The sequence below is a fragment of the Apus apus genome, chromosome 10, assembly GCF_020740795.1.
Source record: "Apus apus isolate bApuApu2 chromosome 10, bApuApu2.pri.cur, whole genome shotgun sequence".
Classification (NCBI taxonomy): Eukaryota; Metazoa; Chordata; class Aves; order Apodiformes; family Apodidae; genus Apus; species Apus apus.
In genome coordinates, this window is record NC_067291.1 from 15,591,027 (window position 1) to 15,603,257 (window position 12,231).

Below are 12,231 nucleotides of genomic sequence, written 5' to 3' on the forward strand. Positions count from 1 at the left end.
TTAAGTAAAAAATTCAGAAAAAATAATTTGAGAAAAGATAAGGATGGTTTTGTGAGGTTAAAAAAATAAAAATCTGTATCTAGACAGGGGTCTCTGTCTTAGTGCCATGATAGCAACCAGTTAAAATCTTGCAGTGAGACATCAGAAGGCCTTTAACCAGACCTTGGAACGACGTGGTGAAATAAACCATGGCCTAATAGAGTGAGACTGGTGATACTAAATTTCTGTATACTTTATACGTTTTGTCTACAAGAACACTTTGCTTAGTGAGGAAAAGTAGTATCAAGAAAATCCTAGTACCTATGGGTACTAATTTTGTATTAGAAAATTAGCTCCAGAAATAAAATGCAGAATAAGAAGTGGTGGGTTGAAAAAGCCCATTGCCTTCTTTGTTAAATACTTCCCCAGGTGAGCAGGAGTACATCTATTTTCTTCCTAGAAGGTCAGTAGTGGGAGCTATTGGGTTACCAAGGAGGTGAATTTCAGAAGATGTTTGAAGTTTAGTTGCTTGACTGGTTCTGGTCAGGCACAAGGTTGAGTTTTTAGACGGGCTGGAAAGGGAAAAAAAGGCCAAGACAAGTAAGGATTGACTTGATTAAAAAAACCCAGTATTTTTTATTTCCCCCCCCCAAAAAAAAAAACCAAACACAACAAGAAGCCTCTGGTTCCTGGTGCTCCTGTTTGCGGCTCAGTGGGCCAAAGGGAGGGATTAGCAGGATTGTTCCCTGTTACAGGTGCTTGTTGCATAAATCCAAATTCTGCACTTTATCCCAAGCACTCCTTTTCCCTGGTAAAAGCAGCTGGGGATGAAAAGGACAGAAATCTACCCAGCCCTTAAAATGATCTGCTAGTTGCTTATTTATATTCTGTGGTTTGAGCTAGTGTTAAAGCCCTTGCTGACTTTGCAGTGGTAAATAATACTAACGAGCTGAAACGTCGATACCTCGTAAAGCTGGGATGTTTCAGTAGTGCACGATGGGAAGCCAGAGGGAGACTGGCTTTAGATGTAATCTGGACACTCAAACATTTTTCAGAAAGGCTGATTTTATATTCTTTTCTCCTTGAACCCTCCTTGTCATTTGGGATGGCTGAATGGATTCAAATAAAGAGACAACATCAAGTGTCTCTTTCCTGTTCTTCATTCCTAGCTGCAAAGGCAGCCTAAGCAGAAGTGAGTTCAGATTTTAACTGGAGTTGATTATTTCCCATATCTCTGGTGAAACATTTGAAGCCTCCAACCCAAAGTGAGTCCTGAAGAGGTGCTGAAGCAGAAGTCTATTCCTGAAAGCAGTTTAGACATGTGGCTGCAGAAGCTCTAATGACTGACAGTGACATTTGAGTTCCTAGGTAGGGGGCTGCTCTGCTTCCCTTAGAGTCAATGAATCTGCCCAATCTGTTCTCTTACACAGCACAGTAATTCCAGAATATTCCACTGTGCCCCCAGCTGGAATACACATTTTTAAGATCTTTTAGGTGTTCTTTAGTAATAATTTAGTTATTTACTACTAATGATCAGCTGTAGTTCTTTCAGGAGGTAGGAATGGTGGCTTTTTGTTTATTCTGGTTTTGTTCCAGAGGTCTCTGAAAACCTCAGTCAATATGTCAAAGTTTTGTTGGTTTTTGCTTTTTGTTTTCCCTTTTTCTTTCTGAATGTTTCAAATAATGCCTGTTTTCTCAAATTCTGGCTAAAGTTGGACTTGGAAGTATTAAAACAGTGTTGAACAAAACTACCTGAGCAGTCTGAGAAATCTGGGGGGAGAACTTCCTCTTAAGAGATTTGAAGGCCTTTCCTGGAGTTGCAGGAAAGTTTCTGTCACTGTAGTAAGCTTCCTTTTGCTTTCCTCTGTATCAGTCTGGGATTTATTCATCGCTTAGGGGTTTCTTTCTTGTGTTACATTTTCTTCACACCTGCAAAACCAATCAAAATTCACCACTATTTTAAAAATCTTGCTTATTTTCCTGGTTTCTTTAGAAAAACTTGAAGTGTTAACAATCCAGTTTCTTAAAAACCAGTTTTATGCTAAAAGCTTTATGTGTGCAAATGTGGGTGTGCAGTTTGGTTAGCTACAGAGCCACTGGCTTGTGTGCAACTTCCCTGTTTTATTGCAATAGCCCTCTGTATGAGTCCAGTGTGCAATTAAGTTTGTGCTTGGACTACTGAGTTACACCAGTGTAAGGGGCAAAAAAACCCCCTCGGAACTGGCCCAGAGTTTTTACAACTGTCATCCTGTCATCCTCAGAAGGGCTGTAAGAGTCTTTACTTTTTTCCTTTCTCATATCCCTGCAGTACAGCCTATAGTAATTTCTATTTAGCTTCAGGCATGTGGGTGGGAATTGTTGTGTGTTGATTTGGGTGTCAGTGACGTTGGTCCCATGCCAGTCACCCCTGTGACCAGAGAGACTGACTGGTTGACATAATTAGAAATTACATGTCATGTTTCCAACCGTGAAGGTCCCTCTGGGCTTCCCAGGGACCTGCTGCAGCTTAGTTTTGTTGGCAACTGGAGGTACCCATTGGTCCTGCACTTCTTTGTTGTTCTGTTTAGGGTTTAATTCCTTTATACTAACATATCAAAAGGTGGGATTAAAGGTATTGTACATGGACATGCTGTGTAGGATCTTCAAGAGTTGTAGAACGTGAGTTGTATTACTCTGCACTTGCTGTTAGGAGTATATGAAAGTTTCAGGCACTAGTGGCTTCCTTGCACCTCACAGAAATGTGCAGTATCTTTGTGACTTCACAAATAGATGGAGGCACAGAAAGATTTAGGGCCTTGCCTGAAAGAGCCTCATGCTCTCTTTTCCTTCCCTCTTTTCTGTGGGCACCCTTGGCTCAGTAGGTTCTTTCAGCATCCAGTAACCACTCTCAGAAGCTGCAGCAAGGGTAAACTGTGTGCATTGTTCAGCCTGAGAATCTTAGGATCCTCTGCTCACTCATTAATAGCAGACGCCCATGAAGCTTGGCTGGCGTTCAGGAGGAAACCAGCCATCAACCCTCAGCAGCTCTGGAAACACAGCCAGCACCCCAGATGCCTTCCAACAGCATCCAACATGCCATATTGGGTCTTTGAGCTGAAAAGCCCTTTGCTGTTTTCTCTCTGAGCATGATCTGGTTGCCTTCATTGTCAGCCTGGCATAAATAGATTAGCAACTGCCCTTGTAGCTGGAGGGAAGAAGGCAGAGAGTTTAGGAGGAATGTGATACGAGTGGGCTAGAAAGCTCAGACCTGAAGGATCACTGCAAATATCAGCATTCCCTACTGGTCAAATGACAGGCTTGGGTAGAGTTTCACTGCTTGGTCTATTTAATCTTTTCCCTGTGCTACTGGAAAATGGAGAACTCTGAATATCCAGTTTGGTGCTTCATTCTTTGTGCGTATAGAATCAGAAAAATATCTTTTAATACTGAATATTGTCATCATTGTTTTAAAATTTGGTATATTTGCAGGTATAACAAGCCTGGGGGAAAAGAAGATACTTTTTCCATCTGTGCCACTCCAATGTTTCTGCAGCCAGTTGAATTCATTATTATTCACTGTTGCTACACTATTAGTGATAAATGCCCTGCATTGGTGAGGGACACAGGACACAGGAGGAGTTAATTAGTATTTTACACTTCACAAAACTAGTTTTGAGTGGGCCTGTCCTTATATCTGTGTAGTGATTTCTGACCATTTTGTTTATAAATCTATCTCTTTCCATGAAGAAATCAGTGGAGGGATTATGTCTCGGTGGATTTGTGTATTATCAAAGGATTTTCCAAGTCCAAATTAAGAGCTGGAGGTGGGGACTGGGAGCCTAGGAGATAGGGATGGGAAGGCCTGGGACATGCATGTTATTCTTTTCCTGGTTAAAGGAAGTTCCCTCAGTTGCTGTTGCAGGAGTTTGGCCACCTCTAAGTGCACCAGCTTGGGGTGGCCATCATGGGGGCCCCCCAAAATGTGCACTGCTCACTTGGGAGGTGTGGGTGAAAAGATGCAATGGAATGAATCCCTTGGGAAATCCTGAGCACAACAGCAACATGTCAGGGACTTCTGCTTTTCAGTCTTCTATCTTTGTCCTGTTTCTATCTTGTATGGAGATACATGGATGTGTGTGCTACTTACGATTTCCCACTCACCTCCTAAATTAATATTTTTAACAGAAATCCCGCAACACCATCTCTGCTGGTCATTCACTCCTTCATCTCTGCCCCTTCTGCGTTAAAGCCCATTAAAATCACTACACTTGCTCTGGGAGACAAATCCTTTCATAAGGAACTCCTGTAGCTGCAGAGACTTCAAAATGCTTCTGTCCCAGCAATGCCAAAGTGTCTACTAACATTTGTGTCCAGTGCAGCAGGGGGGATCCATTTTGACCTTACACTGGGTGAATCAAAGTGAACATTGAGGGCTCTGATCTTCTTGCCCCACCTCGTCTTCTGGCCCATGAATTTTGTTAGTAATTCCAGCTTGGTCTGGTGGCTTTGCCCGAGGCCTGGGATATGAAAGATTTCTCTCTCCATATGGCTCCAGCAGAAACAGGAGTTTATTATTTTCCACACCTCACTGGAAAATAACAGAGATGAGGCATTTTGAGGAGTTTACATTTAGATGTTTGGCTGGCCTTATTTTGTCTGGGAGACTGAAAACTAAAATCACAAGTGGAAATAATGCAGGTGGGGGAATTCTGAAACTCGGAAAGCTGCACATATTGACTGCTTGCCAAAACCCACACCTAGGAACATCATGAAATATATCCACAGAATCCATCTGCTTAAGGATCTGTAAATGGTAGTGCTGCAGTCAAGGGAAATATATGCATTTACTTCAGCCTAAAATACATGTTTTTATTGTGCTATAACACTATAGGCACTCATCTAAATATTTCTCACAGCATTTGGAACTGTTTGTAGGTCGATCTTTCTTTATCTGCTTATCTAATGATTTGCCCTTGTGTGTCATACTTGATGACAACTCAATACTTAAAGTACAGTCTGTGCACCTAAATGGTACCAGTGAGAGTGGATGCTCTTAAATTTATGCCCCTCATTACATCTCTAGACTGCATTTGACACAAGATATTTCAATGAAAATTGCTGTATTTTGTTCCAGTTTACTTGGGTTGCAAATGCTGTGCATCAGGAAAAGTCAATTTTTTTTTCTGTATTGTAATGTCTGAAGTCCTGGGGTGACCAGGGCTTCTTTGCTTTCTCATGTTATGTGGAAGAAACAGTGAGTAATCTCTAACTAGATTTTCTGTCCCTGGGAAGTTGAGGATGGTTCAGTTACAGGTCAAAACCAGTTCTGTGCAAACTTTTAATCTGAGAAATGTTACAAGAAGGAAATATACATCATTAACTCATTTCTGTTGTAGGGATAACTATTTTCCCCCCTTCATCTTTCTTTCAGTCAGTAGTTTGGGCAATCTGTCTATATAATTAATGGTATCTGATTTATGTTATTCAATTATGATGTCTTTCTGCTATGAAAAATGACTGTATTATTTGCACATGTACTTACCTTTCGTGGAGGACCTCAAAATCATGCTCACTAGAGTAAGACAAGAGAGTGCTACACTTTAATGCCTGTGCTTGACAAACAGCAGATACGCTCAGGAAGGAGCTGGAAATTGAAAAGTCAGTTCCTCCTGCTTCTTGTGGTTGAGGAGATGAGAAAAATGGAAGATAGCAAGGAAAAGACAAAGAGAGAGGTTACAAAGGAGGCTAAAAGGGCAATTCTTCTGTCCTTGCCCTCTTTAATGGACACTCTGGCCAGCAGTCTCTGTGGGATGTCCAAGGACTGTGTAAAATGGATCATCTTATTTTTAACAATGTGGTTCATTAGGGTAGGTTTGAAGCACACGAGGAAGGAGGTAGGAATTTAATGACTATGAGCTCTTTCATTGCCCATGCTGAGTGTCTCCTGAAGGTTGCCAACTCAGAATATTTCAGTGGAGCTAAACACATTTCAATTACTGCTATTTTTAATTGGAAATGGATGTCACAACTCATTTGGCACTTTGCTCTGATCATGCCTTGTTTTATCTACAATTATTTAGCAGAGTGCTCAAGACAGGCTAGTGAGATGTGGAGTCTCTGCAAATTGCAGTATGAATCTAATTTCAAGTGACATTTGGCAACCCAAGTAAGCATTTGCTTGGAAATCTGTTTCATCTTCTATCCACAGAGAAGAGCTTGAGCTCCCAGCACAAAGCAGAGACAATAAAAACTAAAACCATGGGTTGGATACTTTGCTGAGCTACAGCTAAGTGCAGGGAGTTCCACTCACCCCTTCGTGCTGGCAGATGTGGGGAAAGATTTTGCCATTTGTAAGTGGCTACAGGACGTGGACCTGTTGGAGTGTGTCCAGAGGAGGGCAACGAAAATGATCAGAGGGCTGGAGCACCTCTCATGTGAGGGGAGTTGGGGTTGTTCAGCCTGAAGAAGAGAAGATTCTGGAGGGTCCTTATAGTAACCTTCCAGTACCCGGAAGGTGCTTAGAAGAAGGTTGGGGAAGAGCTGTTCACTAGGGCATGTAAGGACAGGATAAGGGGAAATAGTTTCAAGCTTGAGAAGGGTAGATTTAAGTTGGACATTAAGAAAAAGTTCTTTAATATGAGGATGGTGATCAGGTTTGATGGGGCTTTGAGCAATCTGTTCTGGTGTGAGATGTCCCTGCTTATTGTAGGAGGTTGGACTAGATGACCTTTAGACGTCCCTTCCAACCCAAGACACTCTATGAGTCCACATGAATAAAAGAAATGGCAAAAGCCAGATGTGATCCCAGAAGTGTGATTAATTTGGCAGACTACTATGGCTTGATTAGTCATGTATTTATTTTAGTACCTGATTGATACAACCCATAGGCTTCCAAATTATCTGTGCAGACTGAAAATGGCAATAATAATCCTTAGCTCTTGTTAAAGACATCAACAGGGCAAGGGAGAAAATCCAGAAGGTAAAAATCTGGATTCAATCCAGTCTGTGTGAACAGGAACTCTTCAGAAAGTAATGGAGCTCCTGAACTCCCCTTTAATGCAACTCATGTCAGAATTTGGTGTGCCCAGAGTGGTCTAGGTGTTGGATTTTCTTCATCATGAGTGCTGGAATTTGTATATGTAAAGATAGGATGTGTGACTGACTTGTGGGGAGATTACAAGGAACGGGAATGCTACGGAAGGAAACATTCTTCATGTCCTGTAAAACAGCAGAATAAACTTTACTGCTTATAGGGAGAGCATCTTTATAATGGGCTGTAAGGAGGGAAATGGTGTGCTGCTCCTAAAGCTTTCTTACTACCTGCTGTGGTTCGGTGAATGCTTTTTCCTGCTCTAAAGCTCATCTGTGCAGGTCCTGGTATCCAGCCAGTCCTTTTTTCTCCAGGGAGAGACAGATGTTACCAGAGGGTGTCCAGACTTACTGCATGTATACAAGGAGGAAGAGATCATGCCTTCATATTATCACAGGGACATCCTGAACCTTAGCTCTTGTTCAATGGCTCTGTCTTATAAGCTGGATTCTTCCTGAGTGAAGGCTGTGCCAAGCTTATCTTCTGTGTACCTTAAAACTCCTGTCCTATTTAACATAACTGAGCAACTGCTTACTAAAAGGAATCTCAACTAAAACATAACATCTGCTCTTCAGTGGGATTCCTATTTCTCACCCAGTTTTTTAACTGGTTTGAGTTAACTACAATATGAATGGGTGAACTGACTTGCTGAAGGCTGCACAGCGAGTGTTTGAGCCAGGAGGAAAATCCTGTGTTGCATTTATGCCCCTAAATGACCTTTATAACAAAATCTCGTTGTGCCACCACTGAGTCAGGTGTTCACTAGTACAAAGTGTCAGCAGGTTAATTGAATAAGGAGGGTAGGAAAAATAGCCTCTTGGACACAGTCTGTCAGGTTGAGACTGACACATTGGGAAGATGCTGTTGTACACTGGTATCCTCATCATGCTGTTGTTTTTTCTCAGATTAAATCCATGTAATATATATATTTTTAAAGGGGATTTATTTCGTCAATATTTCTTAACTTTAAAAATACTTTTTACAGCTCAGAAAATAAAGCCAAGGAAGAGCTGGTTGAAACTGGCCTTTGGCTGCTGTGACCATGGAGGTATGTGGCTGGGAGCTGCCAGCAGTGGAGCAGTCACAGCAGTTGGCTCACTCATCCCCCTCACTGTCCCTTTCTCCCCACCTTGTGTGTCCCCTGCTTTCCAGCCTGTGACACTTCACAGTGCACATCTTCAGCCAGGTCATGGTCTCTGGTTGCTCCATCTAGGCCACTGGGTGGATTTTTCAGTGGTCAGTCCTGTTGTATTTTTTCTGCCTATGCGCACTAGGCACTTTGGCCAACAAACTGAAACCTACCCAATATATCTCCAACTTTCAGCAAGAATCCTGCACCTCCCTTCTGGCAGGACTTTTTATAAGACTTCTGCATTCCCCCAGCCTTATTCCTCCTGAAAACTCCTTCCCCCACTAACACCTTAGGCTGGCTGGGATCCTGGAGTTTCTCCCTTCTGAACGAAGGGTTTGGCAAGAGCAGGGATTGTCCCCCAGAGCCAACTTGGTGGCAGTTTCAGCCATTAGGAGAGCCCTAAATCAAGAAATTTTGCTTGGCGCTAAGGCCAGGATTTCATAATTTTCTGCTTTTATTAGTTTGTTTGTACTTCCTTAGCCCCTGGATGATAGATTTTAAACCACAAACCTTGGTGCAATCCATCTCTGCTCTTTAACTGTGCTGTTTGGCTCAGTCTGATCCCACTAGACGCTCAGCAGAATGTCTAGAAAGCTGCAAAAACTAGGGAGAAAAAATGCAGAGAGGAAAAAGAGGGAAGAAAACCTTCTCTTCTCCCTTCCACCTTCCAGAAATTTTGGCTTAGCCAGGCATGGTCCACAAACGAGGAGTTTCCAAGACAAACATGCTGCATTATCACATCAGACTCTTCTGGCAAGGAATGAGTTTTAACAGCCTAAAAACATATTTTTAGGTGGATGGGGGACAAATAGTTACAAAACAAACACTGAGCGTGTTTGCAGGTGCTGTGCTCCATTGTGTTAGCCAACCAGATGGTCTGTGCTGGGACGCTGCCCTGGCCTGTTCTGGGATGAAATGTCACTCTCTGGATGAAATAGAGCAAGACTCTGTACAGTTTCCTAGAACGAGCTGAGTGTTTAATTTGTAAACTATTAATATAACTGTGTCTTTGTATTGGGCAGGGCACCAGTCAAAATAAACATGTAAAATTTGACCTTTAGAAAATTAACTACTACTGGACCATAAAAAACCATACTTGCTACAGCAAGCTGGGGTGCATTTAAGTGTTATGGCAGCACTTTCAAAAACTGTTTTGCCATATGGCACTGCAGGGCTGGGAGGGTTTGGGGGAGAGCTGTCTGTGCACAGGATCCAGTTTGAGTGCATGGAGAGTTTGTGCTGTTGCACCTAGACCCTGCTGTAGCTGAGTGCTACCATGTGCATCTTGTGGTGTCAGGGAAAGGTGACAAAACGTGCCCCCACATAAGCCAAATATTAAGGATGTGTGCAAATACCTTTTTTAGAGTAATGTTTCTCTATTACTTCTGCAGCAGGCTGGATCTGGGAGAAAGTATCTCCAGACACTAGAAGAGTGGTTCTGGGTCTTATAACCAGTGATCCAAGAGGGAAGTTTGGCAAACACCAGGATTTGAGCAGCTAAGAGAGTAGGCTTTGCTAATACAGAGATACTTTTTGCTGCAAGGACAGGTCCTTTCTGCATGGGAGAGACAAAATACAACCATTAACTGCTGCTTTGGGTCAATGAATCCACTGTGGCTTCTATCCTTGCTTGCACAATGGCCAGTGTGTGTTTCTTGTCCTTTGTAGTTTTGTTCTTACCGGAGAAAGGCAGAAAAATTTGTCATGAAAATCAAGCAGATCATGTTAAGCCTGTACCAAAGAGCTCAAAGGAAGACATTGGGATGTTGACTCTCAAGCTGTTTATACCCTGTTGAGGCCAATGGGTGCTTTTTCCTCTTACATGGTTCATCCAACAGCATCCTGAGTCATGGGTTTTCCCTGAATGATCACAAACCTGTTTTCCCTGCAAGGAAACTGGCGTGGTCTCAGCTTTTCCCCAGGATTTAACATGACTTTTCTTGCTGCTCCCTCTTGCTTGATGTAAAAGCAAACTGGGGCCTCTCTTCTGTCACATTTATTGAAGGGTCACAGGGCTGGCTGCTTAATTTTCCCTGTACTTTCTGACCTTCTTTTACGCAGCCTTTGTGCTTGAAGCAGTGCTACTAATTGACAGGGATTCAGAGGAAATGTACCCATAATCAGCTCCTGTCTGCCCCAGCATCTCTGGAGAATATTAACAGCCATACTTACCTCTTCTGTGGCATATTTAATCCCTAGTTTGGAAACCTCTTCTGCTCTGCTTTTGTGAAGACAGGCTGTGGGACTGGAGGGAGCACTTCTCATTTGTGCTGGCAGCTCCTCTTGAAGATTTTCTCTGCTAAAATATCACAGGCCATGCTGCCATGTACACAAAAGCCACATTTCACCTCTCCAGCAGTGCATGGCATCCTAGGGTAGATGTAAATAAAAATGGCACTCAGGTTTCCCTTTGTGCTCCCAGAGTAATGTGAAACAGTCCCAAATGAGAAATCAGGCCTGTGTGTGAGAGGATGCTCAGATCATTAATGAAGTGCTTTGATTGTGCCTATCCCCAAACACATGAGTACTGTCAATTCCTTTCCAGTTAATAAACCATTTATATATGATCTGCTTTGAGCATGGAGTAAAATATATTTTTTTCACTCAAGCTGTGATGTATAATTATATAGCTGACATCAAACACGAGCAGATACCAAGTCAAAGCAATGAATTTGGTCCTGTTCCTGTAACTCCGTTTCCATGTTAACAATTTTTCCTCCCTCTTTACATTTTATTTTTATTAAAAGCTTCAAAGGTCAACTTAGACATTCAGAGAAAATTTGTAACTCAGCTTGTGTCATATTCTCTCCTACAGCACAGCCCTACATTACTCTGTGTCAGCAGATTAAGGAAATGGGACTTGTGGCCAAGGATTACAATAGTACTGGTGTTAACCTTTTATAGCATATGGCATCCTATCAATTTTAGCCACAGGAGAAACTTGCTGTTCACATATAGCAAGTGGGTGTTGAAGTTTTTAATCTAAAAATGAAATCTTGCCTCTAGGAGAGGGATATAAAGACCATAGATCTTCCTTGCTGCTGGATAAACCTCTTGAGAAGCTGAGTTCTTTTCAGTCACACATAGTTCCTTCATCCACTCTTTCTTCCTTTCTTCCTCCCTTCCACATGGAAGGACATCTATTCTACTTGGTTAGAAGGGAAATGCTCTAGAGTGGAGATATGTGGGTGCCCATATATTGCCAAGGTTGAGAGCCTGGGAAGATGGATAGAAAACCTACAGACTTTTTCTTAGTTGTGAATCCCTCCCTTTGCAAGAAGGTCTATCAACACACATTCACCTTCTGTGTAGTCCTCTGGAGGTTAATGGTATTGCTCAGCTATTTAAGTAACTTGCTGAATGGAGGTGATAATTAATCAGGCTGCTAATTAAACAGGAGAAATGAATTTTAATGCTAGGTTTGCTTTACACAGTAGCTGTCATATACTTGTTCAGGGCATGCTTGATTCAGCTAGGCCAAGAAACAAACTGATAGGCCAGTTTCACTTAATTGTGTTCAGTGTTGGATTTTATTTTCCCTGGAAGTGTTTCCTTTCTCTTCCTAGATGGGATTTTTGATCTGCTTTTCACTGCAACACTAAAGCCTGCATCCCAAATCACAGCAGCATATATCCTGGAGTCCTGGAAAGACTCAATTTTGGTCTCTAAATTTGGAGGCTAAAAGCAATACATAGATAGTTCTAAAAATGTGGTCAGAAATAAATTTCCCTGGGGGGGTTGTGTAATAGGGTTAGAGTTTATTGGGTAATGCTCAGTAGATGGTCCAAAGATTAGGAGTTATTTTAGCTGGGGCAGGAATAATTGAGTAGAAGGCAAACTGAAGTCAGTTTCTTACCAGTTTCTGTTACTGTAGGAGATGATCATTTGGTCTTTCCTGTTCCCCTGAACTGATGTGCAGTTGACAGTGATATTGCTCACTGAGCAGGTGAGATGCTGACCAAGGAGCCTGTTCATGGAGTCAAGCCTAGATGCCTGAAGAAGGTAGTTTGTTACTCCTCTTTTGGAGCGAGAGAATCACCTTCAGACAGGA